The sequence below is a fragment of the Panthera tigris genome, chromosome B2 (assembly GCF_018350195.1).
Source record: "Panthera tigris isolate Pti1 chromosome B2, P.tigris_Pti1_mat1.1, whole genome shotgun sequence".
Taxonomy (NCBI): Eukaryota; Metazoa; Chordata; class Mammalia; order Carnivora; family Felidae; genus Panthera; species Panthera tigris.
The window spans coordinates 56,318,252-56,331,729 of NC_056664.1; the positions used below are offsets into that span (position 1 = coordinate 56,318,252).

The 13,478-nt window shown below is 35.9% G+C and overlaps 1 long non-coding RNA gene across 1 annotated transcript; it reads left to right on the top strand.

The window, feature by feature from the left end:
* Positions 1–663: 663 nt before the first annotated feature.
* LOC122238397 lies at positions 664–9,884 on the top strand. Its single transcript, XR_006217311.1, has 4 exons — positions 664–726; positions 2,127–2,288; positions 8,983–9,173; positions 9,814–9,884. It is a non-coding gene; the product is annotated as an uncharacterized LOC122238397 (long non-coding RNA).
* Positions 9,885–13,478: the final 3,594 nt, after the last annotated feature.

The following is a 13,478-nucleotide window of genomic DNA, read 5'->3' on the forward strand; positions in this document are numbered from 1 at the left end:
GCAAGAGAGGGTATAGGTGTCCTCTTGCTTCTGGGAACAAGTTTTTCATCACTGAGAGTGGAAGTGCTCGCTGAAAGCAATAAAAGCTCATAAAAACAATGATGGGTTCATGCATTCTAATACATATACTAGGTTTTTACTTTGAAAACATACCACAATCTCTAAATAATTGGATTTCCCAGTCATGCTTTTGAATTAGGAATATGCAATTCTGGCAGGAGAGCATGAGTAAGGATTTTCCTTCTCTTAGTGCAGAAAGCATAGTATTGTTAAATTATTTCCACTGAAACTGTATATCCTTTCCACAATAGACACAAAACATGCTAAGACATTCAATTAGAAATAGTAGTTGAGAGATCTTAGCCTCATGAAAATTCCAGGTGTTTGGTATTGGACACTGAAATAGTGTTGAAAGAGATGATCTAGTACAGTAAGAGATGAGGAAAATAACTTGCTGAAGGATAAAATGTCCAACAGCCATTTTGTCCTTCAGGAGGAAGGTAACCATAAAAATTAATTATACTTTGGAGATCCAGGTGCATTAGATAACATATCTTAAAACCGAAGCTTGCAACTATATTTAAAGCCTTGTAATGAAGGACCAATTGTCTCACTTCTTTCCCCTTTGCTTCTTAGCTCTGAAATTTAAGGTGTGCTCGGCTGGTTTGGGTTCTAAAAACACTGGAACTCTAAAACGAAGTCTGATGGATGACAATCTGTGTTGAGGTAAATTCTGCTACATATCTCTAATGTAGCCATTTATGGATCCTATATGGCTATAAGCTCTTATGGATATTCTGTTCTTCCTTGCAAAGTACTCACTAGATGTGACCATACACTTGTTTCAATAATGGTAACATCTTTAAATTTCCCTTATATACTTTGGTGGTTATAGTAAGAGGGGCATAATGTCCTGGGGTAAGTGCTAATGTTAACTTTGTAAAATAACACATTTGGAGGTAATTTCTCAAGTTTAAAAAAAAAGGAAGAATGTTAATATTGATGGATTTTATGAAGAAAAATTAAATAGATATTGTAATATCTAGTAATATCTTGTAATATCTAGTCTTAGTTCCCATTTATTTGAGAAACCAAGTAACCTAAAAATCAGAGACTGTTGAGTTTGGAAAATTAATATTGATATCAAATAAATAACACTGTTCTTTTATTCCAAATATATATCTCTTTTATTCCCATTTTTGCTATGTTATGAGTCTACTCTGGTAGATATTTTCTTATAAGCTATTTGCAAATATATATTCTAGGCTTGCTTTCTGCTGTATTTAAATGCATGATTGAATTATTTTATGAGTATACAATCACTTCCAAAACTTTTTATTATGCTAATTTAAGACATTACTTTCTATTTAAATTGTGTAATTTGATACCAAATAGTCCTTGTCTTCTGTTTATTGGAGAGGGGAACTAGTAAGGAATATAAGATAGAATCCAAACTGGGATATGGTGCTCGAGAAAAATTTGAAACATTTTTAAATGAAGGCACAAATTTCAATCCAGTTCACTATTTAAATGGCCTCATGAGCTTTGAAAGAGTCATCTCATATTAAGAGAGAGAAGAAGTACTATGGGAAGACTCTTGAATATGCAAATTAACCAGTATTAATTAGCTCCAGCAGCCATATATTTTAAGTTTAAGTGTTAGAACTTAGCTAAGGCAATAAGACCAAATCAGGTCTTAGTAATTTACATTTTTATAGTTCTTCCTAAAGCAATCCAGGATTGACTATTATTGCCAAGAGAGGGCATCAACTAGTATGTAAAATGCACTGCACTCTAGGCTATGCGTGTAAGTATGATCCCTCGTCGATTTCTGAAGATTTCTGCTTAAATGGGTAATATTTTAATAAGGCATACTCTTTTCTAAGTTGTTAAATGATGGTAAATAGGATCTGTGAAATCAAGTGACATTTAAGAGTGACGAGAGTATTTCATTTTCTTTGGAAAATGTTCATTTTCTCTAGCTGTTTTCATTTTTATCTTTGCTGTCCCCTTAAGGCACACCAGAGTATCCTTTAAATGCATTTTAAAATCAGCTCCAACATCAAAGCAAACAAGGAGCCAGGACTGAAACCAGCTTCAAATGGGTCTTCATATTTGTTTTTTAGCCATGTTGCTCAGAAGTTCTTAGTACGTCTCCCTCAGTCATCTCTGATGTCATGGTATCCTGTATGTAGAGTTTGAAGCCACTGAAAATAGTATTTTGCTCTTCACTTTGGCTATTTCAAGGATTTAGAGAGAACTTACTTGAAGAAATTCATTTCACAAAGGTAAAAAGTTCTGCCTCATTCAGTCCTACTGCATGACTGTACAATGTTTCATTTTCTTCTAGAGAATCCTGATGATTATACAGGGGCAATAATCAGCTATTACTTATCTCAAAAAGAGTGTTAAGAGGCTACACTGCTCTGTTCCAGACAGGCAATTTTCAGGAGTATAAGTTCCTTGTGGAGATTTCAAAGGATGGAGTTTTAAAAAGTGTTCTTGAAAAGGCTTATTTCATCTCACATTATTTTTTATCATACTTTAAAGCAGACTCCTTATATCCGAGGCCCCCATAAATGTGGGCTCATTTCTCATACATTCAGTCCAATTTATTGCTGATGGGATAAGGGTAAGCCAATGAAATTTCATAGAAGTGGGCTGCCAAGGATTAAAATTAGTCATCAAAACAGAACCACAATTGTAGAAGTGATATAGAAGAGGAATTAGCAATGAGCCATGACTTCCATGTATTACATTATGCAGATTGTGGATTATGCTAACAAAATTACCAGGTAATTTCTTCTCAACATGCACATTTGAAACATACAACAGAGAGACCTTTTCTACTCTTCAACCCACATTGGAGTTTTTCAGTGTCATATTACTCTTCTTTCCCAAGAAGGGATTTTTTTTTAATGGCTCAGATTACCATTGCATCTGGTTCTTTCCTAGTTAATATTGCTTTCATCCCTCTTACTGAGGTAGAACAGACTGTTGGAAACTTCCTAAGGGGTATTACAAAATTGGCAGAGCATTGAGAGAATATGAACCAGGAGGTCCATTAGGATGGTGAACTTGCAGGGAGTGAAGCTTTGCTTCTGCTTTGATACTAGGTAGGTGAAGGCATCATGTTCTAAATCCAGTCATAGTAAAAACTGTCGTTTATTGGCTATTCTAAAGCCAGTTGCAATATTCCATTCCCAATTGTTAGAATACACTAAGGGCACCCTGGTGGCTCAGCTGGTTAAGCACCTAAGTGTTGATTTCTGCTCAGGTGATGATTTCATAGTCATGAGATTCAGCCCTGCACTGTGCTAGGCCTGGAGACTGCTTGGGATTCGCTCTCCATCCTCTTTACCCCTTCCCCACTTTTGCTTGTGCTGTCTCTCAAATAAATAAATAAATAAATGCACACATACACTGAATGGGAATGGGAAACTGAGATAGGAAAGAGAAGGCATCCAATAAAGACATTTTTGCTTTATTATAAAGAAAACATGTCTCATACTTCAGCATAATGAGAGGTAAATAAATAATCCAACCATGTCTCTTAAGAAGAAATGACCATTATTTAGTAAGAGGGACTCTGAGTACTAGTCTCAAAATTCAGTAATAGCTTTAAAATGTAAATACATATTCCTTTTTGGAATAAATATCTGCCTATTTTTCTCCAAACCAGAGGTTTCTGTATAGGAGCAATCATTTTTTTTCCCCATAAACTAAGAAAGCCTTAAGAATTTTAATTATTAAACTCCTTTTTAAAAAGTTTGCCTGTAAATAGGGCAACATTATTTATTCTTCTAAAAGCAGGTGGAGATTTTCTAAAATAATAAAATGAGGAAGATAAGTCATCTTTTAGAATCCAGTTACTTCATTCATTTATGAACACAATGAGACAATTCCTACATATTTTCCTTTTGCTAGTATAACAGTCTAAAACATAGATGTGTCTTTTTTAAAAAGCTCCTTTGAGTACTACACCCTCTCTCCAATATGATCGCTAGACTACTGGTTTGTGTCAAAAAAGTGAGCTGCTTCTCTTCACATTTTCTTTCAACCAGATTCAAATGTGATTTACTTGCATCATCTCTGACTTAGAACATAGTTTCTGTTGCCAAAGTCTCTGTTAGGGGCACCTGGGTGACTCAGTCCATTAAATGTCTGACTCTTGATTTCAGCTCTGGTCATGATCTCAGGGTTTGTGGGTTTGAGCCCTGCATCTGGTGTCCATGCAGAGCCTGGCTAGGATTCTCTTTCTCCCTCTCTCTCTGCCCCTCCCCACTTCATGCTCACACTCTCTTGCTCTCTCTCAAAACAAATAAACTTAAAAAAAAAAAAGACTCTCTGTTAACATAATACTTTGAAACTGACCTGTGGATTCTAACACCAACATTCTAAATAGAGGCTCTGAGAATGATCTTATTTAGTCTTCCATCACTTTCTGTCCATATTCTCTCTGTCCCGACCTGCTTCATTTCACTGGCTTGTAGTACTAGTATCAGAAGGCAGGTCACCTCAGTTGCCAAGTATACATTCAGCTAGAAGCTGGATATATTTTCTTATTTATGTATGGTACAAAGGAGGGAGAGGAGGTCTGATCTATGGAGGGCAGCTAGGTCTGTGACATTCAACAAAGAATCTTGAATGGCAAGTAAGGGTTCCTAATAGTTTTCCTCCTTCCATTCATGGACATTCCAAAAAAAAATTCCTATTGTATTTCCATTGCTTCCTCTCCACTTAGTCACATGACTGCTTTATAGTTTACCATTAGACTTAAAATTTGACAGCTGAAAAAACTCTCTTCTGGCCAATAATCACCTGAAAATTGTCAACTTTTGCTCCTTTCCCAACAAAGTCTTTACTGTTTATTTGCAAACTTTCTGCTATTTTGGTTTGGGTTCTTCTGGAGGTAGGTCTTGAGATAAGGATTTGAGTGCAAGTGACTTAGGTGGAAAGTGGAGGTAACACTAGCAGAGGAATGGGAAACTGGGGTAGGAAGGAGAAGGCAGCCAATAAAACCTACATTACTAACTCAGCTAACACTGTGGCAGTAACTCAAAAACATAGGGAAATTCTGAGAAGTAGCATAGAACACATGTCTTGGGGTTGTTCACCCAAGGGGTGAAAGAACTGGCATATTTATACACCGATCCACCAGCAGGTGTTGATTGAGGAGGGCTAATTGAGGAACCAAGAGAAGTGTTAATTCTGGAATTCTTCAGCCTATTATGAACACATGGAGAGTGGCTTAGGTGAAAGACTGTGGCATTGGAAATTCTCCAGCGGACACTGAAGTGACTATGGCTCAAAGATGTGGGCAGAGCCCATGAAAGTTTTATATCTGCAACTGATATCACTCCTGTAACAGGGAGAAACTTAGTACATCTGGCTCCATATTGCCTCCGTTTGCCTTGCTGCTGTGACCTATAGCTTAGAAACTTCTATTTAGCCCTGCACATGGGCATGTTACAGCTAAGCTTTGCAAGAACCACTCTTTATCCCAAAACTACCTCACCTGAGAACAGGAAGTAGATACAGAATGACTATGCTATGATTAGCATATGACTATGCTAAGATTTACAGAACAACCTGACCATATTCCTGTGTGCAAAGATCAACTGACCAGGAACAAAGAAATTGTATGACCTTCCTCAGATCTAGAGATGTCAGTCATCTTTACACTCCAACACCCTTCCGCTGAAAAAAGAAGCTGGAATTTCATGCCAAGGGGAGATGGTTCTTTAGGACAATATTCCATTATCTCCTTGGATTACTGGCTTTCCGAAAAAAGTAGCTTTCCTTACCCCAACATCTTGCTCTTGACTTACTGGCTTCTGGCTTGTCCTGTGGCAAACAGAATGAGTTTGTACCTGGTCACAATTTTGGTGACCCATCCAGAATCAATAGCATGTGACCAGCCGCCAGCTGTCTCACCCCAGGATTCTTCCAGTAAGTCCTGAGGAGTTATGGGATCGGGGCAGGGAAGCGGGGCCGTTTTTCCTGGGGACTTGCTCTGTGACTTCCTGGAGCTGCTGGCTGACCCTGTGCTGGGTCCTGGGGGTAGACCTCTGAGAGTTCACTGAATTGAAAGCAGGATGAGTCACTCTGTGTGTTCAACTGGGAAGTTCCTCCCCATCCATTTGGACTTTTTCTTGGGGAGAAGCCACATTGTTTCCTTTTGTGTCAGGTACCCTGTTGGAGAGGGCAATAGTTGTTGGACTAGCCAGTTCATTTGAATTTGGTCTGTTTGTTGCTGCTGCTTTGGTAACTTTCGACAACACTGGCTGTGTTCGATTTGTTTCATAAAAGGGAGTTGTTTGCAAGTTGGAACCTTAATGTTGTCTCTATAAATATTAGTGACTCTTAGCTTTCTTCTTCCCATTTGGTTGCCACCAAATAGGGGGTTTTGGTTTGACTCTCTTAGCTTGTCTAGGAAGCTGTTTGTTCCTGTGAAACTCCTACTTTTGGGGAGGAACAGGGCTCACAGAGGTACTCTGGGAATTATTTCATTATACTTTTGTTTCTTCTGTGTTCTTTCTGTGAACTTTTGCCTGGGAAGATAGGGAATATTCCTTTTATTCCCCCAAAAAAGTCCCTTAGGAACTCTATTATGAATAAATGGTGCAGAGGGCTGATGAATAACAGAGAAAAGGCCTGTTTTGCAGGATGGATAGACAGAAGATGGAGATGGAAGAATGTTAGTCCAAACTTCGAATCCCTGCCAGCTTTGCCTCCACCACCCCCTCCTGTTCCTGCACTGCCACTGGTACTGCCTATGCAACTGGTTTCTACACCGTGGGCGATGCCTCAGTGCCCTGGGCTCCTGCTCCTCCTACCCTTAGTATCAAGGAGCCAAAAGCACTCCCCCTTCTGAGCTTCAAACTGAAGTACCTCCCAAATCAGCATGAATCAACTCCCTTGGACTTAAACTGCTCACTTCAGATTTCCCCTCAGAAGCCCCACGTAAAATTGACACCGGGGAACAAACTGATTGCCTTTTTAGTGGCCACAGGTGCAACATTTTGATATTAAAGCTAATTCAAGATTGCTGGCTTAATAGAGTTTTTAGAGTTATCAGCATTAAATATAAAGCTTATTCCTCCAAGGTTTACTAAAAGTCAAATAAGCTCATGTTGTCTCTATTGCAATTTGTCAGAGAAAATGACTTAAAGTGGTGGTTAATTTTGTCTCAGAAGGTTTTCATGCATAATTGTTAAGAGCAAGTAGGTTAAATAATTAAAAAGGTTTATAGGTAAACTTTAAAACAGTGTTCAAAATCTTTGGCAACCTAAAACTTTGAAGGTTGATAAATTGGGCTGAATTCATTGAATACCTAAGTCTTTTCCAAAAAAAAAAGAGAAAATACTGAAATATTAATACTAAAATTGGTTTGTGTGCCTTTGTCTTGTTACAAAGAAACTAAAAATACCTTGGTCTGTTAGTAAAACATGTATTATGTTTTGTTGTAAGTTGTACTATAAAAAACATGTTTCTAAATATTATGAAATATATTTATAAGTTTGCCAACCTAAAGAATTCTGGTATAAAAGTTCACAATTGGTTACTACTTAGTTTTCACTGGAGACTAAGGTTTCTTAAAAGTTTAAATTCTGAAAACATAATTAAGACTGTTAGAAATAATAAAGAAAACAAGATGTGTTTTTGGTTAAGAAAGGTATGAGGAATGAGAATACATTGTTGTTGAGGGGAAAAAAATTTTTTTTGTCCTGAAATGAGACTGGTTGTTTACAAAGGGAAAACATAGGACAAAATCTGAATGAAAAAGAAAGTTGTAGAAGATTTGGAAAAGAATTTTACACATGGTCAGGACTGAGATTGGAATAATGAATATACTTCAAAAGTAAACTGGTTTAATATTGGAATTTGGTTTTCTCTCTGTTAAACAAAGTTTTCTTAGATTGTTGGACTGCTCTTAATAAGAAATTACAAATAAGTTTTTTTTTCTTTATCATCCCAGGAAAACCAATGTTTCTGTTTTGTCTTTATCAAGACTTTAAACATTAAAAAATTTAAAACTTCTCAAAATTAAAGGAGCTAAATTTTGTTAACAACTATATAACCTTATATAGAATATCTTCTTGCCACTTTGGTTAAATAGGAAAATTAAATATTAAGTTTTATAATAATTTATAATCAATCCTATTTATGTATGTGCCTTAGAACCTTCTGAGATTTTTAACAGAATTCCCCCAAATTAAAATTCTCAATGAAGTCTTTTTGATTAATTAGGTTTTTTGACTAAATAAACAAATGATGATAAGCCTTCTTAGGTTATATTGTGTAGGTGAATGCTTATATTCTGTTCCAGAAATTACCATTCTGTTCCAGAAATTATACAAAATTCCTAAAGTTTTAATATGTCCTGGTATAATGTGATCATATGTAATTCTTATTATTGAAATGTTGTGTGTCACAAAAATAACCAGATTTCCTTGTCAACTGCATTATAATGAGCCCTTATCAGATTTTTACCCATAGTCATTTATGAGTCTTTTGTCATTTACAGTTATTATTTCACTCTGATACTTTTGCAAATGTGTTTAGCTGCAAGGAGATTCATGAAAAGGACTTTTGACAAATACAGGTTTCTGCTATCTTTAAGATCATAAAACCGAACTAAGGATTTCAGGAACTAATGGAAAACCTGCATTCAAACAAAACAAAAATTAGTTACATGGAACTAAATAAGTTGAGAAAGATGATTATAGTTTTTATGACTTTTGTTTGAAACATTGCTGATTTTCTAATGTTTGCCCTTCCAGATTTAAGGAAACTTTTTCTTTCAAGCTATCTGTGACTTACAGAAATTTGATAAAATGTTCCTTTGTGCACAAAATGAAACATTTATCTTTTCTTTACCTGAACTGTCCAGAATTCAGAAAGTCTCAGTGAGTATTCTTTCTTTCATGGCAATTATAACTATTTGCATAAGTCAATAAGAATCTGTTCTTGTAACAGGACATCATTGAAAACATTGGTTATATTACCAGAACTTTGACTGGAATGCCATATTTGAGAGAGACATGCATAGACTCAGAGATGACCAGACAGCTTTAAGGAACTAAGATGGACTTTATGCAGCCAATGAAGCTCCTTGGAAAAAAATCAGCCCGATACCTTGCTTACAGAGTTCCCAGCAGCCTTACCAGGTGAGTAAAGAATGTCACTTCCTGGCAGGTCCAGGGACCTCAGGATATTTAGGGGACCTCGAGAAGAGAGGAATCCACCCAAATCTACAGGTATTGCAGGAAAATCTGATGGCAAATATTTGGCTTGCTTGTTGGCTTTAAACGGCTGTTAGAAGTCCAATCTGAAGTTCCTTGTAAAGAGTTCCAGCAAGGCAGATTTGAAAGAACCTATATGGTCAATCACTATTCTTGCTGCATTTATGTAAATAATTAGGTCAAATCTGTTAAAACTGGACTTATTTTGCAAACAAATTTGTCTTAATTTGGTTATCTCTGATCAAAATAATGGTGATTTCAGAGTGAAATTACATTTCAGAAACACACCTTTGTGGATACTAGATTCTAGTTCTGATTGTCTTTAAGTATTGTTTGTTTATAAAACTAGTCTGGATCCTGAATTCCTGTTTTCCTCAATTATCTGATTAACTCTCCAAATTAAGTTTACAATTTTTTTCCCATTCTCTTCACTTGAAATCATTGAAAACTAAAACTGCCCTTTTTCCTAAAGCACTGAAAACTAAAGTTAGTCAATTGGAGGTAAACTTTAGAGAAACTGCCACAATAGCTCATACATAAACAATCTTCTTGCCTTTCGTACAAGCCATTCAAAAAGATCACCAGAGACATTTGAACTACAAACTAGAAAAATCTATCAGATTATTGCTGCCTGCCCTCACTCCATCTGTGGATGCTTTGAGCCCAAGATCTAAAAATCTTCTCACTGGCAACACTTGGGAATCAGGTACTAGGGTTTATAATTTGCTTCAACCATTAACCTGTGTTTTTCTACTATATCCATAGAAATGCAAAAAAAAAAAAGGTCTTACTTCTAAGACCAATACCAAAAAGAGGCACTGAGAAATATTTCATAAGTCAGGGGCGCCTGGGTGGCTCAGGCAGTTGAGTGCCTAACTTTAGCTTAGGTCATGATCTTGTGGTTCATGAGTTCGAGCCCCGCGTCTGGCTCTGTGCTGCCAGTTCAGAGCCTGAAACCTGCTTGGGATTCTGTGTCTCCCTCTCTCTCTCTGCCCCTCCCCCGTTCATGCTCTGTCTCTCTCTATGTCTCAAAAATGAATAAACATTAAAAAAATGTAAAAATTTTTTAAGAAATATTTCATAAGTCAAGCCAAATTGTTCGATTCCACAATAGCCCCTTGTTGACCCTGTTTCAGCAGTAAATAGTCAGATGAGAGATGATGTCCCCTTGTCCCTGATTCCACATGATTATGGAATGGACCTTTTACATTGGGGAATTATAATGGAGAAATTAGGACATCAGGCTCCATATTGTTTCTGTTTCCCTTGCTCATGTGACATGTAGCTTAGAAACTTCTGCTTAGCCCTGCACACAGGTATGTTACAGCTAAAATTTGCAAAAACTGTCTTTTTTTTTAAAGTTTATTTACTTATTTTGAGTGGGGAGGGGCAGAAAGAGAGAGAGAGAATCCCAAGCAGGCTCTGCACTGACAGCACAAAGCCTGACACCAGGCTTAAAATCATGAACCCATTAGATCGTGAGTTGGATGCCTAACCAGGTACAGAAATGACTATGCTGTTTAAAATTTACAGAAAGGACATGACCAGACCCTTGCACACAAAGATCTATTGATCAAGGACAAAGAAGTCTTATGACCTTCCTCAGATGTCTAGAGATGTCAGCCATCTTTTGATTCCAACCCCACCCATTTCCCCCTTTTGCTAACATAAAAGAAGCTGGAATTTCATGCCAAGGGGTGGAGTATTGTCCACCATCTCTTTACATTTCTGGCTTTCCAAATAAAGTTACTTTCCTTACCCCAGCATCTTGCTTCTTGATTTATTAGCTTGTCCTGTGGTGGGCAGGAGCTTGGACTTGGTTACTCTCTGTGTTAGGTGGTCTGTTTTTCTTCCACAAAAGAATATTTTTCTGATTTTCTATATGTAACTTCCTTAGGGGTTCCTGATTTTGAGATTATCTAGGTTTTCATGTTTGGCTGTCCTCTTTCTGTACTCTCCTTTGGCAGGATCCATTATCTCTTCATCACAGGTGAGTTCCCAAATTTTATCAATGTCCCAGCTTAAATGACGCTTCTGGCATGACAGTTCCTCTAGTGTTTACTCTCCTTTCATTAAGGAACTCATGTTTTTCAGCTTACAAGGGACTTTGCTATATTCTTTATATGTATATCACTCTCTGTGGTGATTTCTGAAACAGATAAACTTTAAAGTAAGATAAGTATCATTAGCTCATTTTCATGGGAACAAATTTTTTTTTCAGAATGATGTAAACTGCTGTGCTTGTTATCAGCAACCATTTAAACACAATGATTGTTTTAGTTAAAAAAAATACACTGCGACATGATGATAAATATATTTTCATAGTACCTTGCAGGTTTTTGATTTTTGCTTTGCAATAGTGATGTTATACCAATTTTCTAGTTTTCAATTAGGTAAATAGCAAAAGATAATTTATGAGAAAATTGAATAGGTAGTAAAAAGAGAAAGTAAAATTCACATGAGATCTTAGCAGCTAGAGATAACTACCATTAACTTATTGAATGACCACAATCTTATATACATATTTATGTATATAATAATATGCATTTAAATAATTGACATCAATGGTATAGCATATATACTTTCCTTGATGATATCTTTTAAATAGTCTCTTTTCACACTCTGCAAATCTTACAAGTATGTAATTATGCTTAAGTAGAATATAGACTTTTTCTCAGATATCCTATTATAAATGATATCCTATTACAATTGTATTTTCAGTTTAATTATGGTAAATAAAAACACAACTAGTTTCATATATTTTTTTTCCTTCAGTAAACTTACTTAACTATTAATTTCTCAGTTATGAATTCCAATAATTTATTTTTAGGTTTTTTGTATTTTATATGTAAATAGCCAAAATGTCTGCAAATAATGAGAGCCTTTGGTTTCAATCCTTGTTTATCCCCTTGTTTTAAGACTTCCCAGGTTGGATAAAAGTGAGGATAGTAGGCTTTTATTATTTTATTGATAATATTTCCAAAGGTTTTTAGTATATTTAAGTGATCATATTCGCCTGTTAGAGTGGGAATGATGTATTTATTGTGGGACTGACATTTCCTAATTTGCTAGTACTAGACTGCTGAGTTTCTGCGTTAATTAAACTTTATCATGGTATACTATCTCTATTAGATATGCATGGGTTCTATACCTCAAGATTTTTGCATTTATGTTCATTAGTCATGTTTTTCTTTTCTGTATCATTTTATCTGGTTTGGAATCAAGGTTAGATGAGTCATATGCAATAAATTGTGAGAATATTTGCATGTTTGGTCCTAAACAGTGATAAGCTCCTGTGGTTTGGATCCCCTTTGATGATCTGATGAAATCTATCTAGAACTTCCCAGTTGGTAAACACACAAAAGTACTGGGAAAGTCAGCCACCCAGAGAGATCATGGAAGCTCCATGCCCCTTCCCACACATCTTGCCCTATGCATCTCTACCATCTGGCTGTTCCTGAGTTGTATCCGTTTATAGAAAATTGGTAATCCTGTAAAAAAAAAAAGAAAGAAAGAATAAAAAAAATTATCTGTGCTCTCCCCAGGGGAGAGAGAGAAAAACAAACAACAACAACAACAACAACAAACAAGCACATGAACAAACACAAATATTTTCATACATTTTTGAGAGAATGTATTGGCCTGCTAGAGAGCATCCACTGGCCCTAAAGAGTGCCTCTCATAATCCTAGAGAATTTTCTAGATTCAGGGGTATAAAAGTAAAAGTTTGGTCTAAATTTTCTAGAGTTCATCATTATTATTAATGTCTGGCAATAAATGAATATTAACCTTTAATTTTTCATTCGTCATTGAATATCATGAGCTCCACAAATAGTTTAGGAAAACAAATTCTAACTAAAGACTAAACTAAAACTAAAGATAGTTCTTAAAAAATCAATAAGAGCAAAGTTAACAGCATTGTAGAAAAATGTCCTAAAAATTAAAAAAAATAGGAAAGAAAAGATGGCTAATAAAAATACTCAATCACAGGAAAATGCAAAGTAATACAACATAATATTGTCATGACCTTAGGATACTGAAGAGTTCTACAGTAGTCAGTGCTGCGAAGAGAATGGCAAACAGTACCATTGAGGCTAACGATGAAATTGTAAATCAGTTATCTTTTTGAAGTCAGATTTTCAATATCTATCAAAGCTTTTGACACTGCAATTCACCTATACTAAAAGATGTATGAAGCAGCAGTTCATTGCATCCAAGTTTGTATAGTAA